This window comes from Aquarana catesbeiana, linkage group LG03 (assembly GCF_042186555.1).
Source record: "Aquarana catesbeiana isolate 2022-GZ linkage group LG03, ASM4218655v1, whole genome shotgun sequence".
Classification (NCBI taxonomy): domain Eukaryota; kingdom Metazoa; phylum Chordata; class Amphibia; order Anura; family Ranidae; genus Aquarana; species Aquarana catesbeiana.
Genome location: NC_133326.1, coordinates 544,622,121 through 544,637,217, shown reverse-complemented (window position 1 = coordinate 544,637,217; position 15,097 = coordinate 544,622,121). Strand labels below are relative to the sequence as shown.

General features: G+C 45.1%; 1 protein-coding gene across 5 annotated transcripts in view; it reads right to left on the bottom strand.

Moving 5' to 3' along the window:
- The window catches only part of TBXAS1 (thromboxane A synthase 1), a 198,645-nt gene that overhangs the window by 62,380 nt on the left and 121,168 nt on the right, over positions 1-15,097 (bottom strand). The gene's annotated exons all lie outside the window — the stretch shown is intronic.

The window sequence follows — 15,097 nt, the reverse complement described above, 5'->3', positions numbered from 1 at the left end:
TACTAAAGGCAAATCCGCTTTGCACTCCAAGTGCACTTGGAAGTGCAGTCACTTTAGATCTGAGGGGGCATGTAAGGAAAATAAAAAACAGCATTTTTGTTTGTACATGATAGAAATCAGCAGAGCTTCCCCTCATTTCAGATCTTCCCCTCAGATCTACAGTGACTGCACTTGTGGTGCAAAGTCAATTTGTCTTTAGTAAATCAACCCCATGGACTTAAATCCCTACATAGTCTATTATCCCCCTCCTCAACAATTCTACATTTGCTCCAGGTCTTAACCCTACAGAGTTTAAATGGTGGACCAATAAGGGATTAAGGCCCCTTTCACACAGACAGATAGAATTGTGCTTTTAGCTGCGGATTTTCTAGTTTTCTACCGCAGCTAAAAGCACACACTGCGTTTAGCTGCGATTTAGTTACATGCAGTTTGGTGCGGATAGAAAAAATAGAATTGACTGCGTCAAGGAGCGATTTAGCGCAGCTATCTGCACATAACTGCAGGTAATCGCAGTGTACTATTTCTCCTGCGGATAGCAGCGGCAACAAGGAAAGAAAAGCAACAGGAAGCACATCAGAAATGGCAAGAATGTTCCAAACGCAGCTAAACGCAGCCGCATTTAAACGCAGGTAATCTCGCTGTACAAATGCAGCTGATCGCAGTGCCTGGAGTCTTGAATTTCACAGAACATAGTATATGCTTTTAACTGCGGCAGAACAGCCCTCTGTGTGAAAGGCGTCTAATACATATAGCAGATATAAGGAATCCTGACAAGGCAAACATTACAGGATCAATTCCAACTTACAGATATAGAATTATATCATTACGTTCAATTGAACTTGAAATCTTACTTAGGTCTTACAAGGATTACATCAATGGAATAATTGTGTAAAAATCTTGATAGGATTCCATCTCAGAGATGTACACTATACTTTGCTCACTCTATATCTGGTAAAAGCCCATTTATGCTCAAATGGGAAAGTCATTTGAAAATAGAATTGGATCCTAATGATTGGTACATATTGACACTTCATGATTTTAGTTCCTATATAGGTACCTCGATTGTTGAAGCAAATTAAAACGTATTACTGCAGTGGTATTTGGGTCCAATGCACTATATTACCAAAAGTATTGGGACACCTGCCTTTACACACACATGCACTTTAATGTCATTCCAGTCTTAGTCCGTAGGGTTCAATATTGAGTCAAGTTTCTCCACTCCAAACTCACTCATCCATGTCTTTATGGACCTTGCTTTGTGCACTGGTGCACAGTCATGTTGCAGTAGGAAGGGGCCATCCCCAAACTGTTCCCACAAAGTTGGGAGCATGAAATTGTCCAGAATGTCTTGGTATGCTGATGCTTTAAGAGTTCCCTTCACTGGAACTAACGGGCTAAGCCCAACCCCTGAAAAACAACCCCACACCATAATCCCCCCTCCACCAAATGATTTGGACCAGTGCACAAAGCAAGGTCCATAAAGACATGGATGAGCAAGTTTGGGGTGGAGGAACTTGACTGGCCTTCACATAGGTCCTGACCTCAACCCGATAGAACACCATGGGGATGAATTGGAGCGGAGACTGCGAGCCAGGCCTTCTCGTCCGCATCAGTGTCTGACCTCACAAATGCACTTCTGGAAGACTGATCAAACATTCCAATAGACACACTCCTAAACCTTGTGGACTGCCTTTCCAGAAAAGTTGTAGCTGTTATAGATGCAAAGGGTGGGCCAACTCAATACTGAACTCTACGGACTAAGACTGGGATGACATTAAACTACATGTGCGTGTAAAGGCAGGCGTCCCAATACTTTTGGTAATAGTGTACGTTCCAAGGGCTTCCTCTGCATGTTTTAGGGGTTGCAGTCAGGAGAGAACAATATATCATGTTTGGTGGACATGTCTGAAAGTTCAAAGATTTTGGATTTGTATATACATTTTTATATACTTCCTCATGCAAATCAAGCTCAAAAAATCTCCATTATGGGCTTTAAAGGGGTTGTAAACCCTTGCGGTTTTTCACTTCAATGCATTCTATGCATTGAGGTGAAAAACCTTTTGTAGTGCACCAGCCCCCCAGAGCCCCCCTTTTACTTACCGGAGCCCGATCGTTCCTGCGCTGGGGACACGCGCTCCAGTTGGTGTCTCGAGTTCTGATTCGATAGATTGATAGCAGCGCAGCCATTGGCTCCCACTGCTGTCAATCACATCCAATGACGGGGGGAGCTGGGGGGCGGAGCCGAGTCCTACTGTCTGTGTCGATGGATGCAGCAGCAAGACACGGGAGCGTGCCCGCACGGGTGCCCCGAGGGAGAGCGCTTCTCCAACGGGGCACTCGAGAAGAGGAGGAGCCAGGAGCGCCACTAAGGGACCCCAGAAGAGGAGGATCGGAGCAAAACCAACTGCACAGAGGAGGTAAGTATGACATGCTTGTTTTTTAAAACACAAAGGCTTACATATCCTTTAATAAATAAATCTGTGGTGAAGGCGCCTGGACATTCCAAACAACTATTCGATTTCACCTTTATAGCCATAAAAATATTGATTGCTAGGTCAGGGAAAACAATGACTATCCCATTTGAATTAGTTAATTAAAAATTATCATGGTTAATGATAAATGAACATTGATCTGATGCCCTAAGGCTTCATGTGCACTAGCGTTTTTTAGAAGTTCAAAAAATGCTAGACAAAATAGCTAGGTGAAAAAACACAGATAATAGCCTTTTTGTGCTGGCTTGTAGTAGTATTTTAGTAGCTTTTAAGAGCTTTAGCATTTTTACAGTACATAAAAAAAGCTGTTTAGGAATGGTTTAGTGTTTTCTTTTTGGTTAAAAAAAACGCTCCAAAAACAATTTTTTTTTTCTGCTCCTAGACACTGAAGCTCAAAAAAAGCTAATAGCCTAAGGCTTCATGTACACTAGCCTACATTTACCACAGCCGCGGGAAAATGCAAAATGCAGCAAAGCCTCATGCACACTGGACATTTTTACAGCTGCTTCTAGGGGCGTCTTACGTTTTTTTTTTGTTCCTGCCTCTAAACGCCCCTCCATGTTAGCCTATATGTCCATGCACACATAGGGGGTAATTTACTAAAGGCAAATCCACTTTGCACTACAAGTGCACTTGGAAGTGAAGTCGCTGTAAATCTGAGGAGAAGATCTGAAATGAGGGGAAGCTCTGCTGATTTTACCATCCAATCATGTGCAAGCTAAAATGCTGTTCCCCCCTCGGATCTACAGTGACTGAACTTCCAAGTGCACTTGTAGTGCAAAGTGGATTTGCCTTTCTCAAATAACCCCCATAGGCTTTTAGCAGCATTTAGTGGCAGAAGCTTTAAAAGGCAGAAACCCCCCCCCACTGCCATTGCATCCAGGAGCAGCAGCGTTTGGGAAGAAAAAAAAATGCTTAAAGCTAATAAAAGCTGCTAAACGCGCCTAAACACTAGTGTTTGAGTTCTATTTCATTTCAAAGAGCTTGACGCCTGTAAAAGCTCCTAAAACCTTGTAAAAGCTTTAGACACTTATTCTTTTTTTCTGCAAAAACACTGCTGGCTTCTAGGAGAGTTGAAAAAAACAACTTCTATCCGACTTGTGCCCATAGACTTTAATGGAAGTCGCCTCCAAGTCTGATCCTCATCTATATTGATGTGATTTGGATCCAACATTACAGGAAGATTATCCAGGCATTCCCTGAAAGTGGCTTCAAAGTCGCATCAAGTCATACTCAAATCGCTAGCAAATCAACAGGAAATCTCCTGGCAAAGTGGCACCGCAAATCACGTGATGTTTAGTCGCGGCAGCATGAACCGAGCCTGAATGATAAGTTGAAGGCCTCTAAAAATATATGGAACCCATAAATACAATATATTTCAAGTAGAACATAAAAAAATCATAAGCTGGCCCGCGAGCCACATATGGTCCACCACCTCCTGCTCCGGGACGGCGGGTTGGCAAGCCCAGATCGCAGGTTCCCAACCCGCCATCACCAAGCATAAGTGTGAAGAACGGAGCCAGGCTAGAGGAAGCAGAGCCGATGCTTCCTGTATAGCGCCGACTCCTGTCACAGGCGGAGTGATACCAAATGTACTCTGCCTGTGACAGGAGTGATACAAGAAGCATCGGCTCTGCTCCCTACTGCAGCCGCATGCTTCCTCCAGAGCCGGTGTCTTGTCGAATACAGTCCCCTATCATATACTGTCCGCCCTGTACTGCGCAGGCCCAGTACGGAGGACAAACGAGACGCCGAAAGTCTCCGAAGTTCAACAGCTGATCATCAGCTGTACACGGCGCCTGCGCTTTTATTCTCACCCTATGTCCAGGTTCATTCCCTACTATCCAAGTGGACATAGAGTTAGAATAAATAGTTGCCGAGCGCAGCGAGGCCATGCCCGAAGCGTGGCGAGGGGCCCTCTTACACAGCCATCGCTAAGAAGTGCCCAAGCGCCGTGTACAGCTGATGGTCAGCTGATCAACTTCGGACATTTTCGGCATCTCCTTCTCCCCCGTACTGCGCAAGCGCTGCACCTGCGCAGTACGGGGCGGACACTATCCGATAGGAGGACACTTTATGTCAGAACACCGGCTCCTGTCATACTGATGCTCGGGGATAGTGGGTCAGGAACCAGCCAGCAATACCCACCAACAATACCCACCAGCAGTACCCACCAACAGTTCCAGCCAACAGTACCCACCAGCAGTAACAACCAGCATTACCAGCCCTGGAGGACAGCCAGCAGCAGCCACCAGCCATACTTGCCTGGGGGACAGCAGCAGCCAGCAATAACAGCAGGAATCCTGAGGAAGAAGTGAAGATTGAGGTCAGCTGAAGTGCAGGTAAACCGCAGTGCATCAGTGTGAAAGCAGCTTTAGGCCCCTTTCACACGATCGGTCCGATCAGGTCCACCTGTCCATTTTTCAGGCGGGCCCAGTCGAACCCTGCAGCGGCAGATGTAAACGGACTTGTGTGCCTATCTCCAACCTAATCGACTTAAAAAAAACAGAAGGGGATTCTATCCCCTTCTGTCTGGGCGGATCGAAGGGCCAATAGAGTAGAGCGGGCTGTGTGCATGTCTGCTCTGCATATGCAGAGTGTACACGGACCTGTCATCTGCCCACTCCGCTCACTGTGGCCTACGACCAGTTACCAAGTCGCTAAAGTGGCCTTCGCTCCTCAAAAGGTTGGGCACCCCTGATCTAGACCCAAAGGGACAACTAAATGTAGCACAAAATAACAGGACTCAGGCTTTCTTCTTTTCTTGGGCGATTCTGACCAATCTTAAAGTATTACTAAAGTCTCAGTTTGTTTTCTTTAAAAATAACAAATATGTTAAACTTACCTGCTCTGTGCAGTGGTTTTGCACAGAGCAGCCCAGATCCTCCTCTTCTCGGGTCCCTCGCAGGTGCTTCTGACCCTTCCCTCTTACCGAGTGCCCCCACAGCAAGCAGCTTGCTATAGGGGCACCCTAGCCGAGCCACAGCTCTGTGTGTCCATTCAGACATGAGGCCGCGGTCTGGCCCCACCCCCTCTCTCTCCTCATTGGCTCACTCACTTTAATTGAAAGCAGCGAGAGCCAAAGAGCGCCACTTTGCCACATAATTGTTAAGTGGAAGGAAAATGATAATTGGTTTTCCAAATTTTTTATAAATAAATATGTGAAAAGTGTGGTGTGCATTTGTATTCAGCCCCCCCTAAGTCAATACTTTGTAGAACCACCTTTCGCTGCAATTACATCTGCAAGTCTTTTTGGGGATGTCTCTACCAGCTTTGCACATCTAGAGTGACATTTTTGCCCATTCTTCTTTGCAAAATAGCTCAAGCTCTGTCAGATTGGATGGAGAGCGTCTGTGAACAGCAATTTTCAAGTCTTGCCACAGATTCCCAATTGGATTTAGGTCTGGACTTTGACAGGGCCATTCTAACACATGAATGTGCTTTGATCTAAACCAGGGATATGCAATTAGTGGACCTCCAGCTGTTGCAAAACTACAAGTCCCATCATGCTTCTGCCTCTGGGTGTCATGCTTGTGGCTGTCAGAGTCTTGCTATGCCTCATGGGACTTGTAGTTCTGCAACAGCTGGAGGTATATCCCTGATCTATACCATTCCATTGTAGCTCTGGCTGCATGTTTAGGGTCTTTGTCCTCCTAGAAGGTGAACCTCCGCCCCAATCTCAAATCTTTTGCAGACCCTAACAGGTTTTCTTTTAAGATTGCCCTATATTTGGCTCCATCCATATTCCCATTACCTCTGACTAGCTTTCCCGCCCCTGTTGAAGAAAAGCATCCCCACAACAAGATGCTGCCACCACCATGTTTCACAGTGGGGATAGTGTTTTCAGGGTGATGTGCAGTGTTAGTTTTCTGCCAGATATAGCATTTTGTTTTTAGGCAAAAAAAGTTCAATTTTGGTCTCATTTGACCAGAACATCTTCTTCCACGTTTGCTGTGTCCCTCACATGGCTTCTCCCAAACAAGACTTCTTATGGCTTTCTTTCAACAATGGCCTTCTTTTTGCCACTCCTCCATAAAGGCCAGATTTGTGGAGAGCACGACTAATAGTTGTCCTGTGAACAGATTGTCCCACCTGAGTTGTGGATCTCTGCAGCTCCTCCAGAGTTACCATGGGCCTCTTGGCTGCTTCTCTGATTAATGCTCTCCTTGCCCGGCCTGTTAGTTTAGGTGAATGGCCGAGTCTTGGTAGGTTTGCAGTTGTGCCATACTCCATTTTCGGATGATGGATTGAACAGTGCTCCGTGAGATGTTCAAAGCTTGGGATATTTTTTTTTTATAACCCAATCCCAATTTAAACTTCTCCACAACTTTATCCCTGACCTGTCTGGTGTGTTCCTTGGCCTTCATGATACTGTTTGTTTACTGGTCCTCGTGGTTAGATGTCCCTGGGTTAGCTCCAGAGGACCTAGTCATGGACCGTTTACTTATAGTTATGATGATATTGTACTCTAAGCTGGATGACTACGTAACAATCATTCAATTACACTTTATTGTACTTCCTTTATGGATAAACTGCATACCATTGTATATGGCATGTTTTTCACGCTTGAATGTTGTTGTTTGCTGTCTTTGATATCCATTGTGTTCTGGATTTCTGTAGGTCTTATTTTTAATTCTCAATAAACATCTTTTGTTTGAGAAAAAAAAAAAAAGGTTCTCTAACAAACCTCTGAGGGCTTCACAGAACAGCTGTATTTATACTGAGATTAACCGCTTCAATACCGGGCCAATTCTGACACTTTGCTCCTACATGTAAAAATCATCAGACCCTAGAGAATACAATGGCGGTTGTTGCAACTTTTTATCTCACACAGTATTTGCGCAGGAATTTTTCGAACGCGTTTTTTTGGGAAAAAAACTGTTTTGTGTTTAAAAAAAAACAAAACAGTAAAGTTAGCCCAATGTTTTTGCATTTTGTGAAAGATGAAGTTACGCCTAGTAAATAGATACCTAACATGTCACGCTTCAAAATTGCACACGCTCGTGGAATGGCGCCAGTGTTTGGTATTTAAAAATCCCCATAGGCGACGCTTGAAATTTTTTTACTGGTTACATGTTTTGAGTTACAGAGGAGGTCTAGGGCCAAAATTATTGCTCTCGCTCCAACGTTCGCGGCGATACCTCACATGTATGGTTTGAACACCGTTTTCATTCATATGTGGGCGGGACTTACGTATGCGCTCGCTTCTGCGTGCGAGCACACGGGGACAGCGGCGCTTTAAAAATTTTTTTTTTTTTTTTTATTGTTAATTATATTTTTTTTTTTATTCTGACACTTTTTTGAAAAAAAAAAAAAAAAAAAATTGATCACTTTTATTCCTATTACAAGGAATGTAAACGTCCCTTGTAATAGCAATATGACATGACAGGTCCTCTTAATAGTGAGATATGGGGTCAATAAGACCCCATATCTCACCACTAGGCTGGGAAGCCTGAAATTAAAAAAATAAATAAAACGATCGCCGCTTCCAAGCCGAAGCGGCACCGTTTTTTTGAATGGAGAGGCCGGGCGTGACGTCATAACATCGCGCCCGGCCTCCGACGATCATAGAGACTCCGGGGACCATCTGGTCCGCCGGAAATCTCTATGATCTTGATCCGGCGCCGGCGGATCCACTCTCCGCCTCACCGATCGTAACGGTGAGTCGAAGCAGGCACCGGAGGGCGGCGGGAGGGGGGGGGACGTCCCCTCTCGCCTCTCATAGGAACGATCAAGCGGCGGAACGGCTGCTATGATCGTTCCTATGGTGTAGAGATTCGCCGGCTTGTAACATGACAAAATGTGGAAACTTGCAAGGGGTATGAATACTTTTTCAAGGCGCTGTACATGGAAAATGTATCTTAAACTGGGTCTAATATTATGCATTTCTATTGCTCTGACAGTTTTATATATAGACTGTGAAATTTGTCCTGACCTCGAGAAAATATGCTTGTAATGTTACTGGTCTAAAATGAATACAAATATCGGAAAAGGCAAGAAAGATGAAAGTCCATCGAGCTGGAATAAAAAAAATGAAAATAAAAAAAACAAAAAAAACAACTTTGAAACCTCCATATACAGAACCCTATTCCCAAACGTTAATAGTCATATTCAGCTTCTTTTTTTTTTCCTATTGATCAACTAGGGTAGCTAGAACTAGTCCCTAAGGGAAGCCATGGGAGTTATTTACTAAAGGAAAATCCACTTTGTACTGCAAGTGCACTTGGAAGTAAAGTCACTGTAGATCCGAGGGGGACAGGCAAGGAAAATAAAAAACAGCATTTTGGCTTGTACATGATTGGATGATAAAATCAGCAGAGCTTCTACTCATTTCAGATCTACCCGTTAGATTTAGAGCGACTGCACTTCCAAGTGCACTTGCAGTGCAAAGTGGATTTGCCTTTTGTAAATAACCCCCCATATCTCCTTTTTTACAACTCTTAGACCCCTTTCACACCGAGGGTGTTTTGCAGGCGCTATAGCATTAAAAATAGCGCCTGCAATCCGCCCTCAAACAGCTGCAGCATTGTCTGCAGTGTGAAAGCCCAAGGGCTTTCACACCGGAGCGCCAGCAGCTTCTTTGGAGCGGTGAAGGAGCGGTGTGTTTACCACTCCTCCACTGCTGCTCCCCATTGAAATCAATGGGGCAGCGCTGGGATACCGCCGGCAAAACGCTGCTATTTCGGCGCATTGCGGGCGGTTTTAACCCTTTCTCGGCCGCTAGCGGGGGGTAAAAGTGCCCCGCTAGCGGACGAAATGCGCCGCTAAAAATAGCGGCGTTTTACCGCTGACGCTGCGGGCGGCCCGGTGTGAAAGGGCTCTAACTGCAAGGAAACCCTTCCATATGTGGGGGTTAAACCTCTTTACCTCCAGATGCAAAGATTCCTCTCATACTTTGCAATGTGAAGAGTTTTGCACTAAATTAACAAATTTATGTGTGTGGTCAGAGCATCATGCTGTGAAACATCCACATTGTGGCACCATCCCCAAAAATGTATAGAAATACAGGGGAAGGAGGGAAAAGGGGGGGGGACTGTAACCCCAACACAATAAAGGGAGGGCACAACTGTGACTCCCCTCTCTCCCGCTAAAAATGAAGGGACTGTTTAACTCTGTCTTCTCTTATCCTCCCCTTCTTCCACAGTCCCCAATCCATCTCCTTATATCAGTGGTTCTCAACCTGAGGGTTGGGACCCCCTCGGGACTCAAATGACGATTTGCCAGGGGTTAACGAATCCTGGGCTGTTCCTGAATCCCGCACTGCTCTCCTACCCTTTTCGCGGCCGCCCAGCAGGGCTGTCCCTGGAGCCTGTGGCCGACCAGCTGGTCTGTTCCTGGAGCCCGCAGCGGCCCACGCAGCCTCTTCGCAGCCGCTCATTCATTTCTTTGATCAAGAGCACCTAAGTTGGCTGATCAGAACTCCCCACCAGCACTCCCACTCATCCCAACTCCACGCCAGCACAGCCACTCTTCCTAACTCCATGCCAGCACTCCCACTCATCTCATTCCCACCACCAAGGAGTAAGAGAAGGAATAAAAATAGAGAATACATGGAAGGGAGAGGAAAAGAGGGGGAGGAACAAAGAAAAAGGGAGAGAAAGAACAAGAAAAATGGCTAGAGAGAGGGATGGGGAAAAAACAAGAAATTGGGATAGAGAGAGATGAAAGGGAAAGAAAGGAGAACAAAGAGAAAGAGTGGTACATCCAAAAATGTACCATAAGGGGTTTTAATACTGTACAAGTGGAAGGGACTCAGGGAGCGCTAAAAGTCTGTGGGTTAGCAGCGCAAATTACTTATCTTGCCTTGGGTGCTGACAACCCATGCTACGAAAATAACTTTACTGTTAGAGGTCCCCACAACTTGGGAAATTATATCAAGGGGTCACGGCACTAGAAGGGTTGAGAACCACTGCCTTATATGATAGAGTCACTCTGCGCATGCTTAGGCCTCATGTACACTACAGCTGCTAAACGGAAGTTTAGGAGCAGTTGGGCATTTTTCCAGCAGCCCCTGAACTCTGCTCTATGTTATCTTATGTGTACATGTACACACAGTCATTTATAGTAGTTTATAGGCAGTTGAAGTTACAGGCATTTTTTTGAAAGTAGAAAAATTGCATTCAGGACTGTAGTTTACTGGCATTTCAAACGCCAAATGCTTGTAACCATGGTAAACTGCGTTTACGCGCGTTTGTATTTATAAGCATTTTTACAGGGTAAAACATTTCTGATAGTTACTGAACATATAAAAATGTTGAAAAAAAACACACTAATTTCACCACATAAATAGGAAAAACAAAAGGAAAACACCGCGCTGTGAAGGGATATTAGTGAATGATACTTGTGCAAAGACAAAAAAAATGAAACTATAAAACAATCAATGATCAAAAACAATATACAAAAGCAGCTGCTAAAAGTAAGATACACGTTACTTATATAAATGGTTGTAAAGGAGCAGCGCTGTGACAAACCATGTAATACGGAGGCATACAATAAATAATCTCAAAAGTTCATTATTTGTATAATAAACAAAGTGTAAATAAGTATAGAAAGTCCCATTCAAAGGATCCTAGACAGCAGATACGTGGGTAGGTAGATGGCAGTTAATTCTTAGTCCTTCACCGCACCACTGTGATAATAATACAAATGCGCGCTTACCAAACAGCAAGCTTAGGAAGCTTGTGACCTTAACCCGGTCAGGGCCTTTCCAGGAGGGACCATCAAAGGAGAAACAGACCACCTTCGCTTGGGATAAGCACGCTGTTCAGCAGTTATCACTAATAGGAGAAATACCCCTGGCTAGGGATAAGCCTCAGGAGAAGTATGGCAAGAAAAGAAGGAGGGCAACATAGCGTGATCCTGCTTTCAATGTTTAATAAAATCAAATGGAAATACACTTACATTTGGATGATAAAAACAAGCACATAAGCCGGCCGGCTGACGTGCTGACGTGCTGCATTACCGTCTGTAGGACGGGCGATCGTTTTTAGCCGGCCGGCTTATGTGCTTGTTTTTATCATCCAAATGTAAGTGTATTTCCATTTGATTTTATTAAACATTGAAAGCAGGATCACGCTATGTTGCCCTCCTTCTTTTCTTGCCATACTTCTCCTGAGGCTTATCCCTAGCCAGGGGTATTTCTCCTATTAGTGATAACTGCTGAACAGCGTGCTTATCCCAAGCGAAGGTGGTCTGTTTCTCCTTTGATGGTCCCTCCTGGAAAGGCCCTGACCGGGTTAAGGTCACAAGCTTCCTAAGCTTGCTGTTTGGTAAGCGCGCATTTGTATTATTATCACAGTGGTGCGGTGAAGGACTAAGAATTAACTGCCATCTACCTACCCACGTATCTGCTGTCTAGGATCCTTTGAATGGGACTTTCTATACTTATTTACACTTTGTTTATTATACAAATAATGAACTTTTGAGATTATTTATTGTATGCCTCCGTATTACATAATTTCACCACATGTTGCATCAATAGATGAGTCCAATAGTGACAAACTCTGGTCCGCTCACGCAATTTTCTATGTCTTCGGAGCCTCAGCAACATCAGGAGCATTTCCTCACACATGCTCATGTTGGGATCCATAATGAAAACACAAAAAATAAGACAACTATCTACAAGCACTGCTCTCTCTTCTCTCACAGATTGGCTGAAATAGTTAAGATTGTACTTGTTTTTCCATGCATTGTGGGCATTTGGGAGGGTCTCCTGAGGTTATCTTTAAAAAAAAAACACTTCTACCCTCAAATGCTCATAACTGCTGCTAAACTCAGTATGTAAAAGCTGTAAAATGGACGATTTTCACATTTCAGTTTCCAACGTTCATAAAAGGGTTTTCAACTGCCCTTAGTTCAGTGTGTAATGCTAGAGAATTTTTTTTTTCTTGGGATGGCGAATGTGCAGTGTTAATTTCGTCAACGAAAATGTTTTGTCAAAATTTTCAGCAGCAGCATTTTTGCCGTGACAAAAACAAAACGAAAAATACACCACATTTTCGTCCACTGATGAGAACTATGACGAAAATCAATTCTGTTTTCGTTAATGAATGAAAACGGGATGAAAATGTGAGGCAGGGACGTTTACCCTCGTGAACTAACTTTTGGTTTCCATGGAGCTCTGCCTGCTTCCGCTCCCAGCAAGCAAGCGACTGTGCAGTCAGCATGACAAGGGTAGCTAAGAGCTTACCCTGCTAAATACCACTTACCTATTTATACCATACTGCCCCCTTAATACAACTTAAATAACCACACAACACTTGAGGTGGGTTAAATGGCCAACATGGCCTTTATTAATAACCAACTTTTATTTAACAATACATAATGTAAACACCCACCTAAACTTCACTATGCTCACTGAAATGTATAACTTTTAAGATCCAAGGCAGTACCAGTGTATCCACAACCCTCTTTGTTTGTGTCCGAGGCCCATCTAACTGAGTTGCCACCCCAGCCGCTATTTATAAAGACTCAGGGCCTAAACCCAGCTGACCTCAGCCACCCCAGGGTCCTTAATCTACACGGTCACTAGCCAGTGAACCGTTCCCACTCGAGGATACCATACCTGATGGTTCCCTACCGTTTACCCAGAATGCATGACATTCTACCACCGCCAAGGATCCCAAAATGCACCTCATTACCACTCCAAATGGAAAAACCTATACCACCTACCTATATGCAGGGCGGGAGGGAGGGAAGCTCTTGACCAGTTCAAAAGACTGTTACAGCCCCACCAACTCCTCCTTATTTTATTAACTACTGGCTCCCCCCCTTTGCACCAAATATTAACCAATAATAACCTTTTAATTAAACTTATATGCCACACCTTAAACCTGACCTTGCTGGCTTGCCTTATCACCCTGTCATGTCCCCCTCCGCTGACTCGTTCCTTCTCAGCTACGGGCTTCTCTTGACAAGGGTAGCTAAGAGCTTACCCTGCTAAATACCACTTACCTATTTATACCATACTGCCCCCTTAATACAACTTAAATAACCACACAACACCTGAGGTGGGTTAAATGGCCAACATGGCCTTTATTAATAACCAACTTTTATTTAACAATACATAATGTAAACACCCACCTAAACTTCACTATGCTCACTGAAATGTATAACTTTTAAGATCCAAGGCAGTACCAGTGTATCCACAACCCTCTTTGTTTGTGTCCGAGGCCCATCTAACTGAGTTGCCACCCCAGCCGCTATTTAAAAGACTCAGGGCCTAAACCCAGCTGACCTCAGCCACCCCAGGGTCCTTAATCTACACGGTCACTAGCCAGTGAACCGTTCCCACTCGAGGATACCATACCTGATGGTTCCCCACCGTTTACCCAGAATGCATCACATTCTACCACCGCCAAGGATCCCAAAATGCCATAGCGCAGCAGGTATGACACCTTATGCCTGCGCGCTCCGCCACACCTGAAAAGCCCTCTGCACTCCGTCCTCCAAGCCCAAAAACCATAAATCATTACCCACTGCATTGAGGTGAACTCCATCACCCCTGAGGAACCTCCAAGTCTCGGATTCTAAATCCAAGTGCCTAATGACCAGACCTCCGTTCCTGATAAAAAACCTCCCTACCTCCTTGTTGACTTTCACCCGGGCTTTATTGATTCGGTCCACAGATCTGGCCTCTCTCCAAAAAGTACGGGCCACAATCTCCGACCAAATAAATATGGTGCCCAGAAAATCACATCCAAATCTGAGAAAATCAAACCGAATGTCGCGAATCAGTTCCCTGGATCGCCTGACACCCAGATCATTCCCCCCCTGCGTGGATAACCACAATATCAGGAGCCCTGTCCCACCATGCAAATTTATGAACCTCAGGAACCACCCTATTCCACATCATCCCCCTAACTCCAATCCACCGGACACTACCCACCTCCCAGGGCAAACCTAGCTGCGGGCCTAACTTCTGCCCTCCTGGCCCCCCAGTAAACAAAGCAATGCCCGAGGATCCACACCAGGCATCTGCGACCTGAAACAGACAGAGAAGAAACATTGCCCCACCACCTGCACCCAAACACCACTTAACATGCACAAACTAAACACACAAAAAAGAAGGAGCAAGAGGTGGAAAATGCAGAAAGAAACATGAAAAACACACACCACTTGGTTAAATAAGATGAGGCCTAACATAAAGCCTGAACCTGTCTGATTCCCATCTACCGATCCGTTTGATAACCGCTGCCCCCAGGCCCCATCTAGCTGCCTCCGTAGCAGCGCCAATACAAAAAGTGTGCGAACCAAACTGACTGGGAACCAAGTCTGCCGCCGTAAGACACTTGCGGAAAACCGCAATGAACTGGAAACGCAATAAGAACGAGCCATCCCTGTGCATCAAGAAAGGTCCTGCCATGTTAGGCCTGAGCGCTGCCAGCTGCAATACAGCCGTGACTGGGCACAGTCCGGCCTCCACACCCCGAAACAGCTCCTAAACGGCCCCTTTCCCAGTCTGATCCGTTTTGGACTTCTGAACGGTAATACTCACCGAGTCACCGTGCAGTGTCACATCCTCCCTCCCGAGACCCCCAGCAACGCGCTTATTAGGGCTGACCAGCTCCCCTATGCGCAGGGCCCCAAAGAAAGCTAACAAAAAG